We start from the raw sequence: 21,122 nt of genomic DNA, 5'->3' as shown, positions 1-21,122 counted from the left end.
CCTCATCAACACCCCCTCACAGATAAAGAATCAAGAACAACCTCATCAACACCCCCTCAAAGATAAAGAATTAAGAACAACCTCATCAACACCTTCTCACAGAAAAAGAATTAAGAACAACCTCATCAACACCCCCTCACAGATAAAGAATCAAGAATAACATCATCAACACGTTCTCAAAGATAAAGAATTAAGAACAACCTCATCAACACCCCCTCACAGATAAAGAATCAAGAACAACCTCATCAACACCTCCTCACAGATAAAGAATCATGAGCAACCTCAACAACACCTCCTAACAGATAAAGAATCAAGAACAACCTCAACAACACCTCCTAACAGATAAAGAATTAAGAACAACCTCATCAACACCTTCTCACAGAAAAAGAATAAAAAAAAAACCTGAACAATGCCTCCTAACAGATAAAGAAAAACCTCATCAACATCTCCTCACAGATAAAGATTTAATAACAACCTTAACAATACCTCCTTGCAGATAAAGAATTAAGAACAACCTCAACAACACCTCCTAACAGATAAAGAATCAAGAACAACCTCATCAACACCTCCTCACAGATAAAGAATTAAGAACAACCTTAACAAGACCTCCTCACAGATAAAGAATCAAGAACAACCTAAACAACACCTTCTCACAGATAAACAATCAAGAACAACCTCGTCAACACCTCCTCACAGATAAAGAATCAAGAAGAACCTAAACAACACCTCCTCACAGATAAAGAATCAAGAACAACCTAAACAACACCTCCTCACAGATAAAGAATCAAGAACAACCTCGTCAACACCTCCTCACAGATAAAGAATCAAGAACAACCTCGTCAACACCTCCTAACAGATAAAGAATCAAGCACAACCTAAACAACACCTCCTCACAGATAAAGAATCAAGAACAACCTCATCAACACCTCCTCACAGATAAAGAATCAAGAAGAACCTCATCAACACCTCATCACAGATAAAGAATCAAAGACAACCTCATCAACACCTCCTCGCAGATAAAGAATCAAGAACAACCTCATCAATACCTCCTCACAGATAAAGAATCAAGAACAACCTCATCAACACCTCCTAACAGATAAAGAATCAAGAACAACCTCATCAACACCTCCTAACAGATAAAGAATCAAGAACAACCTCATCAACACCTCCTTGCAGATAAAGAATTAAGAACAACCTCATCAACACCTCCTAACAGATAAAGAATCAAAAACTTCCTCAACAACACCTCCTCACAGATAAAGAATCAAGAACAACCTCATCAACACCTCCTCACAGATGAAAAATCAAGAATAACCTCAACAATGCCTCCTCACAGATAAAGAATCAAAGACAACCTCATCAACACCTCATCACAGATGAAAAATCAAGAATAACCTCAACAATGCCTCCTCACAGATAAAGAATCAAGAACAACCTCATCAACACCTCCTTACAGATAAAGAATCAAGAACAACCTCATCAACACCTCCTCACAGATAAAGAATCAAGAACAACCTCATCAACACCTCACAGTTAAAGAATCAAGAACAACCTCATCAACACCTCCTCACAGATAAAGAATCAAGAATAACCTCATCAACACCTCACAGATTAAGAATCTAGAACAACCTCGAACAACCTTAACAAGACCTCCTTACAGATAAACAATCAAGAACAATCTCATCAACACCTCCTCACAGATAAAGAATCAAGAACAACCTCATCAACACTTCACAGATAAAGAATCTAGAACAACCTCGAACAACCTTAACAAGACCTCCTTACAGATGAAGAATGAAGAACAACCTTAACAACACCTCCTCACAGATAAACAATCAAGAACAATCTCATCAACACCTTCTCACAGATAAAGAAGAATTTTTCAAATCTAAAGAATCTTTCCAGTGCAAACAACTAATAAAGAAGAGCAAGTTTTTGAATACCAGTGTTCGAAACACTATTCAACATGAAATGAAGATAGATTTCATTCAATCCATGGCACAATAGAAATACAATACTTGAAGAACAGTCTGGAGAAACTCCTGGTGCCAGTACATGAAGTATAGTGATTTTCTACCATTCATCAGGTCTGTCTATGACATGTGGACCCCCAAGAGGACATGGGGATTGTCAACGAGGAAGATTTAAGGAAGGCGGACTCTGGAGAAGGTCATGGAACTAAATCAAGAAAGCTGCAACTTCATTTGTAGGTGTTTACAAGTGATGACTATTTCTGAAAACCCAACAGAGTTATAAAAGATATATTATAAATGATAATTTTGAAGCTTTAAATTAGATTAAGCACAGCCAGACCAATACAGAACAGGAACAGAGCTCTCCCACAGTGAGATTTCCCCAATACTTTAATATAAATAGTGATATTTTTTAACCAAAGTTTTAAAGGGTAATGAGCATTTGCACAGGGTACCAAGCCCACATATTTGTTAAAAAAGTAACTTCCAGACCTCAAGCCTATCAATATTAGAAGGCATTGATGAGATGAACTATTTATGTTTCATCAGAAATAAAAGGCTGAAGTGCAATCTGTCAAGCTCAGCATCTTTGATACCATTGATCAGTCAGTCCTCAACAGGTCTTTGTATCTATATTGACCTTCCATCTTTATCATAATGCTTCCTTTAATGTAAGGAAGATAAGGAAGGAATCAATGAACGAAGTGCCATTCACAATTTCCTGCACAACGTAATCCAATTTGAAAAACCAGCTCACTTTATAAAAGACAGCTTTCCTGCCCTTAAATGAACCTAACACTGTAGACATTAAAACAAAAGTTATTGATACGGTAACTTCCAGCACACTTGAGCTGATAATAACATTTTGTGACATTTCCTTCCTTCTATGAAAGCTAACCAATGGGAAAGATTGACCATTAATTAAATAACACCATGTACTAATGTTGACATCAAGTAGTAGACCTGAGAATATTACAACTACAGCTATCACAGAATGTGACTAATACCCCCGCATGCCTAGGTGTCAGTAATACTGCCGGGATAGAACGATTAAAGAAATCATGCGTATCACTGCCACAGAACTGTCAATAAAGTAGAGACATGAGGAAGGTTGGAAAATATTGGTACTTTAATGTGACACAAAGTATCATCAGTAACTGTTAGTCTTATATAGCAAAACATACTAAGCTTGGAAGGTTGCTGTTACCTTGACCTTGGAGGTATGGACACAGGTCTAGTGTGCAATGTATTTCTCATGCTATGGTGGTCACTTCTGCCAAATGATTTTAAAATCTGACCATGAATAAGATAGATATGGAACAAAAAAAACTGGACCGACCGACAGGCACCACAAATTTCAGAAGGTAACGGTATGACCTTGACCTTGAAGGTAGGGACACGGGTCTTGTGTGCCATGTACATCCTATTCCTATGGCGATCACATCTGCCAAATAATTTCAAAATCAGTCCATGAATGAGAAATAAATGGACCATACAAAAACAGGACAGACCGACCGAGGGACGGACAGGCGCTGTACATGATTCCTATATAGCCCCTACGTTGCTTTCAGAAGTGTGGTTATAGTAATAAATTGTCCTCATAACAAAAAAAATCCATACCAATATAATTATTGAGGCAACTAATGCATTTTTTTGCACCTATAATGACGCCCAAACAAAGGATTCCAGTGAAATGTTTCGAATGTATCGATTTCATTGAAAGTAACTACATTAATCTTTATGGCAAGAAAAGTATCTTTAACTAAACTGCCCAAAGTAATGCCGCTTTATGGATGCCTAAAATACAGCCCTCCATGAATATTTTATCGTCTGAACTTAGAATAAGTAGTTAGATACAAGATTAATGACATAATTACGATGTTTTAAATATTCACAGCTTTCTATTTCTCTCTTCAAAGTGATAAAATTGAAAGATGCAGTCATATTTATTGGAAAAGAGCACTATATAGAAATCGTTTATAAAAACAAAAACAATTATTTGTAAGTTACACATAAAGTTTTCATGGTTTTCATTATTGCAGGGAATAAATTTTTCAGATTTGTATAAGCTTAAAACTTTTTTCTTAACCAAAATTTAAGGGTCTATAAAAACGATCTCCTCATTTAGAAACGGAATAGTAAACATACTTAACAAAGTGACAAAGTATGTAACTATCTAAGAGAGAGTTTTATTTACCTCTGAGAAATATCATTATTTTTTCCTCATTATACAAATTGAGTTCACAGCTTAGAATGCCATTAAGAACACACATAAAACAATATGTATAACTATCTCTGACATGGGGATTGTTAAAAATGCAATAAATCATGCTTCTTTTCAAATAATGTTTAAAAAGAATCACCAACATAATACATGTATAAGGAATTATTTTGATACATTCATAATCAGTTCAAATCATTATGCACCATTTATTTGCAATAATAATACTGCATAAAGCATAAAGCTTCTTAAGTCATTTCTTAATCTATTTGCCTTCCTAAGATTTTTGAAGTCATTAAAAGAGAGGTATAATTGTTTTTAACATATAATATGTATATTCAAAGAAAATAAAGTAGTTCAGATAGTACTAATAGGTTAATAGACAATTTAACCAGTGAGATACTTAATTTAAGGATCTGACTTAAGTAAGGAAATGACTTCAGATGTTTTATGAATACTGACCCAGAGTAATAGTGGATGTTTAATCTGTGCTCATACTACATAAGAATAAATCAAAGTACAGGCACCATACCTAAAGTAATGATTTCTGGTGTAAAACATAGCTTTACACCTTGACAAAGCAGTAAATGACAAAGCCATGTGAACATTCAGCTCTCATTTCAAAACAAGCATGTAGAAGAATGTGCTCAGAAATGCCGGCTCATCTTGTACGCATACATCACACAAGCCTAATCCTGGGAGCCAACAAAGTCAGGAGTACAAATAAAAAAGTCCAACGTTTACTTCTTGAGACAAAGGATTTTAACACAATATTGTTGTTGTTTTAATTTTGTTGTTGTTGTTGTTGTATTTCTCTTAGGATTTGAGGGGGGGGGGGGAATTATTTGTAAAATACCATCAATGTGAACCATTTGTTAATGTATCCAAGGGCAATAACTCTACATTGAGTGTAATAAGGAACTTAAAACCTCTACAAAGGCTATTTCCCTGCAAACACTTTTGTCAATAATTGGCAGTGTGGCCCAACTCATAGTTGTTGCAATTGCTTGATAAAACAAGAGGCCCAAAAGGGCCTATGCTCTACTGGCATGGCTTTTGTGGTCATATCAATCCACAGCATGTATGTATGGGTAAAAGGCAACAGACATATACTTTATGTTTTGTGTTTGGGTTACCTGAAAACGTAGCACGTTCAACATCTGAGCCCAGAAAGTATTGTAAGCAGATTAGTTGCATGAACTATTTTAATATGTGCCAAGTAAAAGTCATCTGACAAAAAAAAAATGCTTTCAAAACTGTACTCATAGTAAAAATTTCTGTAGTTTTAAAAGTTAAAAAAAGTTGGTCAAAAGGTCAAAGTCAAGGGCATCCTAGGACAACATTGATCAATTTAAACAAACATTCACAATCAATTGTGCTGAGATGGATGCACGAACACACAAAAAGATTTTCAAACCTTTCCAGAATTATGTTTACCAAACCTGTGAACCCTGGGTGTCGTGTTCACAAGCATTTGTTTACAGATGCACGAACGCACGGATGCACATACTATGTACACATTACCATCGCATAAGGTCTTCTGGCCTTTGGCCAGTAGGGCTAAAAACTACAAGCTAGACCAACAAACTGCAATTAGTAGAGTACATTATGTTTTCGACTTTAATGTGGGCAAGTGTCAATGAAGTGAGAAATTGAAGTTGACAGGTCGGCACAGGAATAGCAGTCCAACAGCATGAGATCCATTTACTGGTGGAGTTTTGCCAACCTTACCTTATTGTTCCCCTCTGCAATCTAGAAAAAAATATCTAGGAAACAATAGGAAATAAATCATGAGAAATATTAGACTGCAGTGTGCTTCTGCAGTTGGCAACACAGTAGAAAAAGGAAACTTTATTATCTTTTGTTGTGCAATATCTAATTTCCTACTTCCATTGATTTACAACTTCTTGAAGCAAACTGCGACTTGCACTAATGTTGAATTGACCAACAATGGCAAACTTAACTGACTTTAGCAAATGAATGACTAAGAAGAATCCTAAATGGTGGACAATAGTACAAAGACAATGCTGGACAATGGTTACAAACAATGGTGGACAGTCAATGGTGGACAGTCAATGGTGAAAGACAATGGTGAACAGACAATGGTGGACAGACAATGGTGGACAGACAATAGTGGACAGACAATGGTGGACAATGGTGGACAGCAGTGGACAGACAATGGTGGACAATGGTGGACAGACAATGGTGGATAGACAATGGTGGACAGACAATGGTAGAAAGACAATGCGGGACAATGGTTACAGACAATGGTTGATAGACAATAGTACAAAGACAATGCTGGACAATGGTTACAGACAATGGTGGATAGTCAATGGTGGACAGTCAATGGTGACAGACAATGGTGGACAGACAATAGTGGACAGACAATGGTGGACAATGGTGGACAGCAGTGGACAGACAATGGTGGACAGACAATGGTGGACAGCAGTGGACAGACAATGGTGGACAATGGTGAACAGACAATGGTGACAGACAATGGTGGACAGTCAATGGTGACAGACAATGGTGAACAGACAATGGTGGACAGACAATGGTGGACAGACAACAGTGGACAGACAATGGTGGACAATGGTGGACAGCAGTGGACAGACAATGGTGGACAGACAATGGTGGATAGACAATGGTGGACAACAGTGGACAGATAATGTTGGACAGACAATGGTGGACAGACAATGGTGACAGACAATGGTGGAAAGACAATGGTGTACAGGCAATGGTGACAGACAATAGTGGACAGACAATGGTGGACAGGCAATGGTGACATACAATTGTGACAGACAATGGTGGAAAGACAATGGTGTACAGGCAATGGTAGACAATAGTGGACATACAATGGTAGACAAACAATGGTGACAGACAATGGTTGAAAGACAATACTGTACAGGCAATGGTAGACAGACAATTGTGGAACAGACAATGGAGGTCAATGGTGGACAAACAACGGTGGACAGACAATGGTGGACAGCCAATGGTGGACAATGATGGACAGACAATGGTGGACAGACAATGGTGGACAATGGTGGACAGACAATAGTGGACAGACAATAGTGGACAATGGTGGACAGACAATGGTGGACAATGATGGACAATGATGGACAGGCAATGGTTGACAGTGAAAACCAACAATTGCGGACCAAAAATGGTAGACCAACAATGGGGTACTAACAATGGTGGAACAACAATGGTGTTCAGTATAAACCAATGCTCATTGTTTAAAACTAGTTTCACCAACCAACAACCCAACCACACAACCAACATACCAAGCTTTAAAAGTTTGTCACAATGTGTCTTTAAATACAATGCAGATGAAGAAGCATTAACAGGACCTCTAGGTGTACACCATGAAAGCAATGTTTATTCATAAAATTCCACCTGTTATAGACATACATATCAAGTGTAATATAAAAATATGTACTTGAAATCCTGAAAGTAAAAAACAGACAGCCAGGTGTTTCCATAAAATGCATACATCAAACTGATTAAAACGGCATCTCTGATCCAAATACAACTCATAAACCTGTTCATTAGCAAAACAAACATAAGACGTAAGATATGCAGTCACAAAAATGTATCTGTTTATTTTCATCCAAATAACATAGTCTGTGAAAGTAACAAACTATTTTATGTGGTCTAGGTATTTTAAATTGTTTATTAGATATTTATTTGGATTTGAAGACAGAAACTGATAAAATCCCAAATTATTCTAAATTCATCTTTTTTTCAAAGATGCCTTAAATTTTAAACAATTATTATTTTTTATGCACTCAAATCAATGTCAAAGTCCCTAAGGGCCCAGGGCCTCAGAGTTCTTCAGTTACTGATCGGTAAAAATTCAGAAATGTGTACTTAGTTGAAATATTACACTAAGATAATTGAACAGCCCCTGATTCATAATATTTTTGTTTTACAACTATTGATAGTTTTCTTAAAATTAAGCTGAGGCAATATTCTACCAAGCTTAAAACTCAACCTATGTTACTTCATGAATATTGACCGAATAAAAAGGCCTTACATCAAACATCATATAACAATATCACAAATACCGTAAATGACTGGTTATAAGACGATAGGGGGTATTAGACGCAGGGAAAAAATTCTGTGAAAAGTCAGAGAAAAAAACTTTTAATCTATGTTTTTGGTTAAAAGACAGATAGAAATTATGTCAAAAATGTCTGTCAATTTCGGCCACCATGTTTGTTGACAGTGACGAAATATATTTTTTTTCGTGAAAATAGCGATGGTTATCTTTAAAACCATACAATGATAATGCAAAATGTGTTTCATTTTAATTCTTTTTATGTTAGGAAAGGCACTTAAAAAAACTGATGGTGACCATTTGTTTCTGGATAGCACTGAAAGGTGCCTTTTATGAAAATATGTAAGATTTCTTTATGACAGTATATCGTAAACTAAACGATAACCTGTCAAGAATGAAGTTAAGTTATGCATACTGTAAACCTTATATTGTGCGGGTTTGTTCTCAAAATGTCAACACCTACAGAAAAGAATAAAGTTCGCGTAAATGTGTGAAAAAAACAAGACCATTACACATCAATTTGTAGTATTGGTATGTTAAACAGAACAAAAGGCAATGCGAGTTTTCACACCTTATCATACAACTGACAAAAAATATTTTGACAGTGCCCAACTTTGCTTCTTATATGCAAGTTTAATTATTGTTCAATTCAATTTATTATTAAAAATAATATTGAATAACTTTAATCGAAAAATGTAATCGAAAAATATTTTTGTTAAAATTATAAACGTCTTACGATATACCGTATACCGATCTTCAACTGCCGTTTTAACCCGTATATAATCGATCAATATGACGCGAGTAACATCCCTTTCTACATAAATCTAAACAAACTCTCGGCTTGAAATCGACCTCAAAAAAAAGTTCAAAAAAGTGTTACTGGGTATTATACGCAGGCATATTTTGCATCGGAATCTGAGGGAAAAAAGCGTGTCTAATACCCAGTCATTTACGGTAATCAAAGAAGTTGAGAAGTCAATTTTAATCCCAATTCCTAAAAAATTAAACTCCAATTAAAATTAATGTTTTTATTATACCAGTGTAGATTACATCTCCTCTAACCTATGAGGAGTGATATAGCTGATTTATGACTTGTACAAAATCTCTGAGTCTCCGTTGAAAGATGAGTTCTTAAATATTTACCTGACTTCAGCAACATCTTATATAAGCATTCCTATTTCAGGTACTGCAGGCACGTTTCTGTTTATTTTTGCGGGGACGTTTCAGGGAATAAAAATGAGTTGTCTACATTGCAATTTTTTTTATAAAAATGCTTCTTTCCAATTATTAACCTTTCGAAATTCAGGTGAAATCCAGGTTTGATTTTAAAATTATAAAACAGGAACTGAAACAGTACCATGCTTTCAAACGGATTAATTATTTTTAGAGGTCAACATGTATAAGAACTCATATAATATAGTTCTGAAAACATGACAGAAATAGTTATTTCTAAGGAAGAAACACTTCCCAAAGTCAACACCATGGTATATCTTTCACTATCCTGGAGCAATATGTTGACACATTCTGTTTACAAACCTGCCCTATCATTTTTCTTTCCTCCAGAAAAATAAATAATTAAAGAAAAACACCTTGAAACTTATCATTTTCTCCACTCTTCTTGAACTTCTTATAGATGGATACTGATGACAAATTGGACCAAGAGAGGCTTTATATCTTCATGCAGGAAAACGTATACAGTCTACAGAAAATTATAATTGAGTACTTTTAATGATGTAAGCTTGAAATCTTATTTTTTCTAGAAAATAATTGAATGCTATTCAGAAAATATCAAAGAAAGAACTTCTTTTATGATTGTGCTTGCCGATAACTAGAAGTTTTTGTTCATTTTCACATGATGTAAAAGTCTGGGACATTTTCTCTGATTTGGGAATAGCTTTCTCATTCAGATTATTTCATTTGACTGTATCATTCCATTGGCACACCATCTTGACAAGACGAGGCATACTGAACTATAATATTAAACCCAAGAAATGACTGTGCATCATATTTAACAGGAGCTGTTACAAGACCAGTAACAAATACTCAATAAACCACGAAGAGTGACCTTAACCTTTGAGGCGCATGAATTGCTGTTCACAGTTAAAGTTTAAAAAGTAAATATGGCTGAGATGTCATATTAATGGATTAACTTACAGATGTTGAAACCACTGCCCTGTATCTTTTATTATATTAAGTCAGAAAACAAAGTTTTCTGCATCATGAATCAAATATGGATGATTTGTAAGATATCTTGATGGTGTCTTTTACAGTCAAAGATCAATTTACTAGTTGGGTTTTTCCCTGTACCAGAAGTGGGAGGGGTAGATCTTGGACAGCAAATGATCTTGGACATTTATGAGTTATGATTGTTTAAATAGAAATAAATGTCGGAAAACTTCTGTCAAACTCAAATTTAACGCCTTTTTCTGAACAATGGAAAAAAAAAATGTTATTCAACTTCTGCTAATTCAGCATGTTCCTAGCTGAAAAGAGCTTATTAGTTTCTGTAAAGATAATATTGTGTATCTCAATGGATCAGCCAGGTATTTTTAAAGAAAAAAATGGAAAAAGTGTCCGAGATCCAAGCCCCTACTGGTATTATTGGCAAAGCAAGAAAAAACCTGGTGCCAAAGAAAAACTGTGAATGCAATGTTATAAATGCATGACGGTAGCACTCAACAAGAAGCCACTGCACACCTCTAACAGATCATGCAAACTTCAATCAAGTGCAACCAGACACAACTGCACATCCGGTTTTACCATTCACCCGTTTGTTTATTCCAGATAAAACAAGCACATCCCCAAAAACATGGAGCAGCCAATAAATCTGTGAAAGCCATGTACCATACCAGGCATTTTGGAGCCCACAACCTCATAATTTTCAAACTTCCAGGAATTTGTTTTAATAATAACAGGAATTGAAACGTTCTAATACCACCTTTCACCAAAAAAGAATTGCGGCACCCATATGATTACATAGCAGGGACTGCAGAGTATATTAGAGTATCCAGTAATAATTACAAGATAGAGGAGAGAAATTAAGAGAGAGTGTTATTTCATTGATTATCCCATTATAGTTTGATAGCTGCTTCCAACATCATTACAGATCTGCATCACATTTTCACTATAGGCTTTTGACGTATTTATTCCAGAATATTCTTTTTTTCTGACAATTATCTCGAGACACTTCAGCTTGCCATTGTGAGCAGATAAAAGTCTTACAAACTGAAATGTAGCTACAAAACAATCATTTTCACAGGCTGACTCAGTTCTACAATCAATAGAATTTAAGATGTTTCAGATTTTTCTTTAAGCATTATATCATTTCAAAGATGGCATAATTTCAACTGTAAAGATTTTCTTTCATAATAGAGAATATCAATATGAAAGCTACATTTCTTTGATAAAATTGCTTTTCTACCAGGACCATCTCTATAAATGCATTTTCGACTTGAAACCCTGACCAACTAGCCAACTCCTTATCTTACTATTTTTGCTTTTAAACAAAACAAGAGCTCTGCCAGCAAATGCCATTGCTGGGCGATCTATTTTTCTCAGTCATAGCCAAGGGGCATTCTATGAACGTGACTATTTTAAATATTTTTTGGTTGTAATTCTTTTTTTCACAACTCCAACACTAAAGACATCAGGCTATGACAAAAATCTGACATTTCTTTTTAAAATAAAAACAGTCAAGTTTCATGAGAGTGTTTTCCTGCTGGGGTATTTATATTCATATTCTCTAAAGATTCCATCAAGCTCCATTACAACACTCTACGTTAGGCTAAAAGGTATTCTAAAACCTGCATGTTTGAAGCAACAGACACCAAATGTTTTCAATATACTTTAACAAGCCCTTCAATCACCCCAGCCCGACTCCAGAGCCCCAGCAGAGCACACTTACACACTTAACTCATTATAGGGCACTTAGTCTCCTGATGAGCCCAATTTGTTTAATGCGGGCAAGTGTGCACATATGGGCTTCTGTCAGATACAATATCTGTGACTTTAATAAAATGATCTGTGGAATAAGATTGAAGATGCACCTCCATGCACCTGGGTTTGTAACTTCACAAATCTGTGTTTGAAATATTTTTAATTAGATCAAGACATCTTGAAAAGAAACAAATCCCAAATTTAACAACGGACATTAATTTTTCAGAAATTATTTAATGAAATCACCACTAGATTAGTTGGGATGGTTCTGTAAGAAAATCTGACAAGATGCTGACAGAATTCTCTTCTACTGGTTACTATCCTTTAGAATACATTAATTTGAAACAAAAACCCATTCTCAATTAAGGAAAAATACTGTGTCCATTTACGAACCAAACTGCTTCGTTCACATTCTGGGAAATCTCTGGAAGCTTTCCTTTCTTTTATCCTCAAAGACTTGCTACAACAGTTAATGGCAAAAACGGAAGCTTTTAAAATTCCTGTCAGAGCCAAATGAAACCTAAACAAGATTGACTCCTATGCCATTTTGAGCTAACTTGCCGAGAGAAAGAAAGCCTTAAAGCTCTCCAAAACCTGCCATTATTTAATGAACAAGATTTTTTGACACAAGGCAATTTTGCCAAGCCATCTTAGCATGTGAAAGCCCAAAGTGCACAGACATGGGTTGGGAATTTTGTAAAACTATTAAAACTCCATGGGGAAAAATAACTGAACAGCTGAAAAGGGGATTTTGCTGTAGTAAATAAGAGATTTCAGCTTATAAAATGAGTAAAGTGACTATGTCATCAAGGCAAAATAATATTTTGTCTTCTTCTATAAAATTATTGACACTAATTGTCTACATGACAGCTGCTGTAGTTATTTAATTAGAAGAAGTCTTATTGCAGTGAAAAACTTTTAGAAATACAATAAACTCACCGAGATCTCCGCAGATTTTTCACTTCAGCGACCAAAACAATAAATGGCTGCATTTGCAATGCTAGAACCTATTGGTTGAGGACAACAGTGCGAACCTATAGGCTGGGTTTGCAGTGCATGTATCTATTGGCTGCGTTTGCAGTGCATGTATCTATTGACTGGGTTTGCAGTGCATGTATCTATTGGCTGGGTTTGCAGTGCAAGAATCTATTGGCTGGGTTTGCAGTGTAAGAACATATTGGTTGGGTTTGCAGTGCAAGAATCTATAGGCTGGGTTTGCGGTGCAAGAATATAAGTATCTATCGTGTGTTTCCGGTACGGATAGAAAAATCCGACCCGAGGGCATGCACATAAACCGATTACGAGGCTTTGCCGAGTTACATGCAACGCAGTGTGCCCGAGGGTCAGATTTTTCAATCCGAAAGAGAAGCACATGATTGATATTTTTTCTTGCATATCTAAAATTATGATTTGTGGAAAAAATGACGTAGAAAACAAACTTTTGTCTATTTCACCAAAAAGCGCCTGCGACGTTGTTTATTGAAGACATCAAGTGCAGTTATTTTAAATAATTGAAAATCGCAATTTTACGATTATTTATTTTCAATTTAAATTAAAAGTCTTGCATAGATATATATTTGATTGCGCTTTATTGAAACAGCATAATATTATTTTTATAAACCATGCAATAAAAGAAATAAGAAATGGCGCGTTGTTGTGTTTGACTCATCTTACATGGGGGGTGTAAGATGGGTTTTTCCAGCACTGGTCACATGACTGGAAACACACATCCGGTATGCAAGAATCTATTGGCTGGGTTTGCAGTGAAAGAATCTATTGGCTGGGTTGGCAATGAAAGAATCTATTAGCTGGGTTAGCAGTGAAAAAAATCTATTGGATGGGTTTGCAGTGCAAAAATCTTTGGATGGGTTTGAAGTGCAAGAATCTATTGACAGGGTTTGCAGTGCAAGAATCTATTGGTTGGATCTGCAGTACAAGAATATATTGAATTGGTTGGGTTTACAGTCCAATAATGTATTGGCTGGGTTTGCAGTGCAAGAATCTATTGGTTGGGTTTACAGTCCAAGAATGTATTGGCTGGGTTTGCAGTGCAAGAATCTATTGGCTGGGTTTTACAGTGCAATAATCTATCGGCTGGGTTTGCAGTGCAAGAATCTATTGGTTGGGTCTGCAGTACACGAATATATTGAATTGGTTGGGTTTACAGTCCAAGAATGTATTTGCTGGGTTTGCAGTGCAAGAATCTATTGGCTGGGCTTGCAGTTCTAGAACATATTGTTCGAGGTAACATTGCAAGAACATATTGCCATTTGGTCGGGTTTGCAGTTCAGGAACATATTTGTTGGGATTGCAGTTCAAGAACATATTGGTCGGGTTTGCAGTTCAAGAACATATTGGTTGGGTTTGCAGTTTAAGAACATATTGGTTGGGTTAGCACTTCAAGAACATATTGGTCGGGTTTGCAGTTTAAGAACATATTGGTTGGGTTTGCACTTCAAGAACATATTGGTCGGGTTTGCAGTTCAAGAAGATATTGGTTGGGTTTGCAGTTCAAGAAGATATTGGTTGGGTTTGCAGTTCAAGAAACTATTAGTTGAGTTTTCAGTTCAAGAACATATTGGTTGGGTTAGCAGTTCAAGAACATATTGGTTGGATTAGCAGTTCAAGAACATATTGGTTGGGTTATACAGTGAAAGATTATATTCCTAACATGACTACAAAAACATGTTTCACAACATCCAGATTCAAATAGCATACAGCCTTTTCATTTGATTCTCAAAGACTTGATCAGTTTAATAATTTAAAACACAACTAGCATATTAAGACCAGCGCATATCCTGTTGTATGCAATAATCAGCCATGTTACATAATTTAAGCTTGTTTTATCCTCCTGACTTCAAAAGTCCAACCTAATCCAGGCAGGCCTGGTAATTGGTCATACAGCCCTTAATATTTCTGGAATTAATTCCAGGAAAAACTACTTCATATGTAGACCCTTTTCCTTTCCTTGTACCTAATTAATTATTGGTGTTTCCTATAGCAATATTTATGAAAGAAAACTAATTACAAAGAATCAAGACTGCATTAATTATCAAACAGGAGAAAATAGAATCAAGCAAAAGTGCACATAAATCATGTTTACAAGGCTGTGCTTACATCTAGAAACCAAGTTAAATGTTAAAACATTGTATTCTGCAATCTCATGAGAGCTAAACTGAATGAAAATCTAAAACATTCTATTGAAAGTGCAAGCTGGAACTGTAGGTGCAATAACCAAATATAAGAAAGCTGATTACCAAATATAAGAAAGCTGATTACCAAATATAAGAAAGCTGATTACCAAATATAAGAAAGCTGATTACCAAATATAAGAAAGCCGTAGCAAAAGTATAATTCCACAAATCAAACAGCAGCAAGAGTTTCCTGGAGCAATGCAGTACTGTGTGGTGTGGGGTATGCTCATCTCTTGCCAAATACTGATGATTATTGATACAGTTGTAAAACACATTTGACAAGTCTAGAGGGAGCTTTCACCATTATCGCATATTATTTCAAATAATGTTTCAGAAGATAAATGCATTTGTATGCTTGATATCTCATGTTTTCATGTACATGTTCTTCAGAATATCTCCTATATCTCTGGTAATCAAGCTCTTTGACAGTGTCTGAAGCATTGATCTGCTGGTTGGCTTTTAATAACCAAAAAATGTTTGTATTCAAGGAAAACAAAATAAAACAATGTTTAGCACAAGTGTCTAACAATGCTTATTTCTAGTAGAATATTCTATAAAAGTGTTCCTTTATTCCTCCCTAAGAATGACTCCTTATGATGTAATCATGTAATAAATGTGGCAATAAATATTTCAGAACATATTAACTAAAAGCTTCTGGAATTAAAGGTATGAGATATTTATAAGCTCCAGCTTTTAGGAAACATTTTACAAAGTTTTTAGTTTTGTAGGCTGCAGGCAATGAAAGGAGTCTTTTAATGTCATCAGTTTTGATCAACTTAGAATTTTATAAAAAGAATCTCTAGATATTGGAGAAAAGAATCTCTTCAATGTATAAATAAATGAGGGTGTTATGTAAACATAATGGTCACAATGTAATAATAGATCACTTATGTGTTATTGGGGGAATATAATTTTTTCTATCCAGCAATTAAACAGCCACACCTATTACAATATTTTTTCCTTCCCATATTAACTGTCACCTTTTTTTAATATTTTTTTTCTAAGGCTTAATTTTTTTCTATATGTTTCCCAACCTACCCTATATTATGGTGCTCAACCCTCAACCCTAAGGTAAATTGCCTTGAGATTAACCATTTGTTTGTTTTGTTTTCATTTAAAAGTTAAAAATGAAGGCAGCAATTTGCTAAAAATGAAGAATAAAATCAAAGGTAACATTACTTTTACTACACCATTTTAAATGAAACTAAGGGCAGTCTAGCCCGTTGAAAGAGCCTCGCCTTCATTTTATGAACGGAGTTTGATGAGGTGATTAGTTTTATCAAAAACCGTCAGACGGCCGTTTTGTGAAACGGTTTGTCGAAGTGTTTTAAGAAACTAAACCCTCAATCAAACTCTGGTAAAAGACCGAAGGCGGGGCTCCGTAAGCGGCATAGACTGCGTTATGAATTATTAAAAATAGTGAAGAAATAGTGTATCTTTGTTCAAAGTCTGCAATCGAAGCAAAATTTTGCCTTCCAACGTAGCATTTATGACGCAATTTATCACGTGGTATACACACATTGTTTTAGGCTTTAAACAATATTAGTGATGCTAATAGTGATTGTATTTTTGTTCTTAAACATACGATTTACAGCATTTGGAAACAGAAAATTCTCAAGAAACAAATTGCCTAAAAAGAAAAAAAGAAGATATTTTCTCACCTGCCTACCATATTTTTTGGGGCATGAAACAGGAAACTTTTTTTTATTTTCCACCAAATCTGTCAGTATTGAGTTGTGTTTCCTTTTAACTGCCAAGGCCCACTTGTAACAGAGATTTCCTTTGAAATTCCCCACTGATTAATATATTAGCCACTGACTCTGCCCTCTAACACTTCCAAGTCTTTGTTAAATTTTTCCTACTATATTAGGCCTATATTGATTGGGAACAGTTCCAAGGGATTTAATCAAGCAGATTTATCTGAGCTCCAAACAGACAGCAATCAATGTAAATTAGCAAGAAACATGGAATATACTAAGTTATTTGTCAATCCCTTAAGTTGGGATGAGAATTTCTGAATAATCAAAAGATTTACACGTGAAACATTTAAGGTAAACACAAAGTTCATCAATTTAAAATCAAATTTACTCGAGACACATTTTTTGTTTTAGAAAGTCTCGAAAGATTCACAGATCATTCTTGTAAACTCCATCTTAATTACTTTAAAATAATGCTATATATCAGGAACACATTTAGTAATAGGCAAAATAACTTTCAAAACACATTTATCCAACTTTCACCAGAATACATCTTCATCTAGTATTGGGCTAATTGTTGTGAACATTGTTAATGGCATTGTTGTTAACTATTAAAGGTAACTTATTCCATGATGTAGTTATAAGTTTGAATTAAACAAACACAGCTGAAAACATTTGCAGGAAGTACTGAAGATCACAAATGTGTATATATACTTCCAGAGTTGTAAAGATTTTAAAGTTAACGATGATGATGTTAACAATGATGATGTTACCAATGATGATGTTAACAATGATGATGTTAACAATTTTGTTCAGAACAACATCAATGTTAACTTTTAAATCATAACTGCTCTCGAAAATTAATGGATACACTTTAATCTGCTGTATTTCTAACAAGATATCTGACAAATGTTTCAGCTTTCCTTGATCATACTTATATAATTATGAGCCCATTAAATATACGTTTAAAGTTAACAACGATGTTGATAAACACAACGTTAACTTTAACAAAGTTCTAAACAATCGGCCCACTGTTGTTTACATTGTCAAATCTCTTTAACAATTGGCAAAAAAATTATGTAAGAGCTTTCGAATGAGGCTGATAACAACATTTAAACTAGCCTACTACATGAATGTAAGGAAAATCTGCAAGTCACTTTTCCCCACTGCTTGGTCAAGACTTCCCAGCTGTCAGCCAAGTCATGAGGAAGTCCATGAACATTACTTTCTGTGTTAGTTCCACACAACTTATGTTTCATGTTTGACCCTCTGGACAGCTGACCTGCTGATACCCATCACGGAATGTGGTCACCTTGGTCAGCTCCACTCTGTTACCATGGTAACATATCTCCATCCCTCTCCCTATCCCCTGGGGCTATATCAGAGTGGTGCTTTGTTGTGATTTTCTTGTTAATAAAAAAATAAATATATATATATATATATCTCTTCTTTGCAAAGAAATATTTTAACCTCAGGCATGTTCCAGATGCCCAATTTTTCACAGAGAAAACACTTTTAACTCTTTAACTCATTGCTCTTCTGAATAGTTTTTTTTTCAATTAAATCTGCATGAGCTAGCTAACGATTACATTATGTCACTGTGAATTTAGAACTGCATTTGAACATTGAGTTTTTGTGAGTTTCATACATTTTTATAGCTATTTGTAGACAAAAACAACCTTCATTATATCATACAAATTGATCTGCTCCTGGATATTATCAAAGAAACAATTATCAATTTCTACTTTTTGTTTTTTCTCCTGGGGAATAACAAGATAATAATCCATTATTGTGCCGTTTAATTAGACTAAAGAAAGAATCTTACGGCTAAAAATGTGTTGAAACTTTACAAACCACAATTAGCAAGGGACTGGAAACTATTGATTGACTGGGCATAATAATAAATAAACATGACACATTGTTTCTGGACTACGTTAAAATACAAAAAAAAAAAAACATTTTTTGCCTTCTGTTGAAATATCAAATGGGTACACTGCCTTATACCAGAGTAGAGAGATACCAATTTTCTAGAATAATGTGTCATACTTGAGGATGACAAAATGATGCCTCATGAAAATAAAGCAAAGCACTCATAGATTAAACAAGGTCTCCTCAAAGAATTATTTCCTGGTCCTGGTGACCACAACTGGCCTCCCTGATCACCTGTTCACCCCATCTGGTCACCTTAGCCCACCTGTACAAAGGTGTAACCAGGAAAACATGACTACCTGCCACCAGTGCTGGTTTCCATGGCAACTAATTGTGGCATTGTCATGCAATGCTACCTCCATGATATGTTTTGAAGATAATCAATGATTTTATTACTGGTGCTGTCAATTCTAATCAGAAGGTGCAAAACAAGTATCATGGTTACCAGGCTTGAAGGCACCAGGATTAATGTACGTCATCTGGCTTTGGTCAGCCACAGCGGTTCCAACAGATTTCATCACTTCCAACAGATTTCATCACGTTTGTTAAACTCATTTATAGCTTACCAACAACAAGCCTCATAACAAAACTTATCACTTGCATTATTTGAAATTATTTTTTAAATTCATGTACAGCAACCATGTCTTGCCTGCAGTATGCACAAGTTTGTGTCATCAGTCTTGATTGACCATTCTAGCAAGGGCACAAGAACATTCCATCAAAAACAAAATCGAAAACCCATTTCTTCAGACAATCTGATTCGTTTAAATTTCAGAGGTATGCTTATGGATTTGAACTGAAATTTCTTTCTTATCTTAGAAAAAAGCAATTAGAAGGCAAATCCATATTATATATAAACTTTTGATAATGCAGCAATTAATGATGAAGTGTATTGTTAAGTAATCTTTTTTATGATCATCTTTGTCAGAATGTTCTTCTTTGAAATTTTAAATGTAAAGTAAGCTCACAAACAGAATTGAATATTTTTAAGGTTCATTGAAAAATAATGCTAACAAAGCTAGGATTTTAATACATTAAAATAAACCTGGTAGAAAGGTGCACCAGATTTGAACCCACAACACTAGAACAGATATCTAACAACTAACAGGCAGTCTCGACCAACACACACTGCATACATTTGGAAAACAAGTCCTTACAAGGTTATCCTTATTATCAAAAGAAAAATACTTTTATAAATATAAGCTCCTTGAAAGTTCTAAGATAAAGGTCAATAAAGTAACACTTCACACATTATTCCATCTATACATATTGATGTGGAGAAGTAGTAAATTCTTAATTAACTGGCATGTCACTCAATCATAAAGCCTTCATGTCAAATCTAGCAAAAAGCAGAAGAAAAAGTTTCAGGGAGGAAGGAAGACAAGACATGTAAATCAAATATCACATCTCCCGGCAAGTGAAGCGCTAGATTTTCTATTACTAATCAATGAAAGACAATGTAATTAAAACCAAAACCCCTGTAGACATATAATAACAAATTTGGTGTAAATTAGTGCATTGCTCAAGACTACACCATAACAGTACTCTATAATATTATAAAATTAATAACAAGACTTAGAAAGTATATTTGTTAGTACCAATAAACTTACTAACTGGATTAAATTCCAAGCATCGATGTCAAGTTGCACAATCAAATAAATTTTTCCCTGGAAATATTGTAACACATTGAAACATACACTGTATCAAAGTTCTAAAAGTGTTTCAAGAGTCAGGATTCATAAAAACTCCAATCAAAAGCTGCATAAAACCTCATGTGAATAGCAACCTTGCTACAGCATGTGAATGAGTTAAAGTTCAATATCTTTGAGTAAAAGCCAAAGATTAGCAGGGCGCTGTCATGATAGAATGCGCCCACCAGTGTAAAAGCTGGAAGTCTGCATGACTGGGAGCTTGTTCTGTTGGGAGTATTGATCAGGGTCAGTTAGCCTAGAAGACAATGGAGATAGAAATTGGAGAGGGAGTTTGCTAAGGACAGGAAATGTGATAATTTATTACCATAGAATGGACATTAGATATGTAGATGGCATCTGAAATAAAACTTCATACTAAGCACTACATCAGGATACATCTCCCAGACTTGCAGTGTGAATTGTA

General features: G+C 35.1%; 1 protein-coding gene across 7 annotated transcripts in view; it reads right to left on the bottom strand.

The window, feature by feature from the left end:
- Positions 1-20,732, bottom strand: part of LOC128214138 (receptor-type tyrosine-protein phosphatase delta-like) — a 174,921-nt gene extending 154,189 nt beyond the window's left edge. For 3 of the 7 annotated variants that reach the window (XM_052920413.1, XM_052920418.1, XM_052920415.1), the window contains exon 1: positions 20,618-20,731. The gene's annotated coding sequence lies outside the window, so the exon portion shown is untranslated. Of the gene's footprint in view, positions 1-20,617 lie in introns of all 7 variants that reach the window. The other 4 variants (XM_052920416.1, XM_052920417.1, XM_052920420.1 and 1 more) reach the window with 2 other exon arrangements.
- Between the last annotated feature and the right edge of the window lie 390 nt (positions 20,733-21,122).

This window comes from Mya arenaria, chromosome 13 (genome assembly GCF_026914265.1).
Source record: "Mya arenaria isolate MELC-2E11 chromosome 13, ASM2691426v1".
NCBI classification, from domain to species: Eukaryota; Metazoa; Mollusca; class Bivalvia; order Myida; family Myidae; genus Mya; species Mya arenaria.
This window is presented reverse-complemented; position numbering and strand designations above follow the sequence as displayed.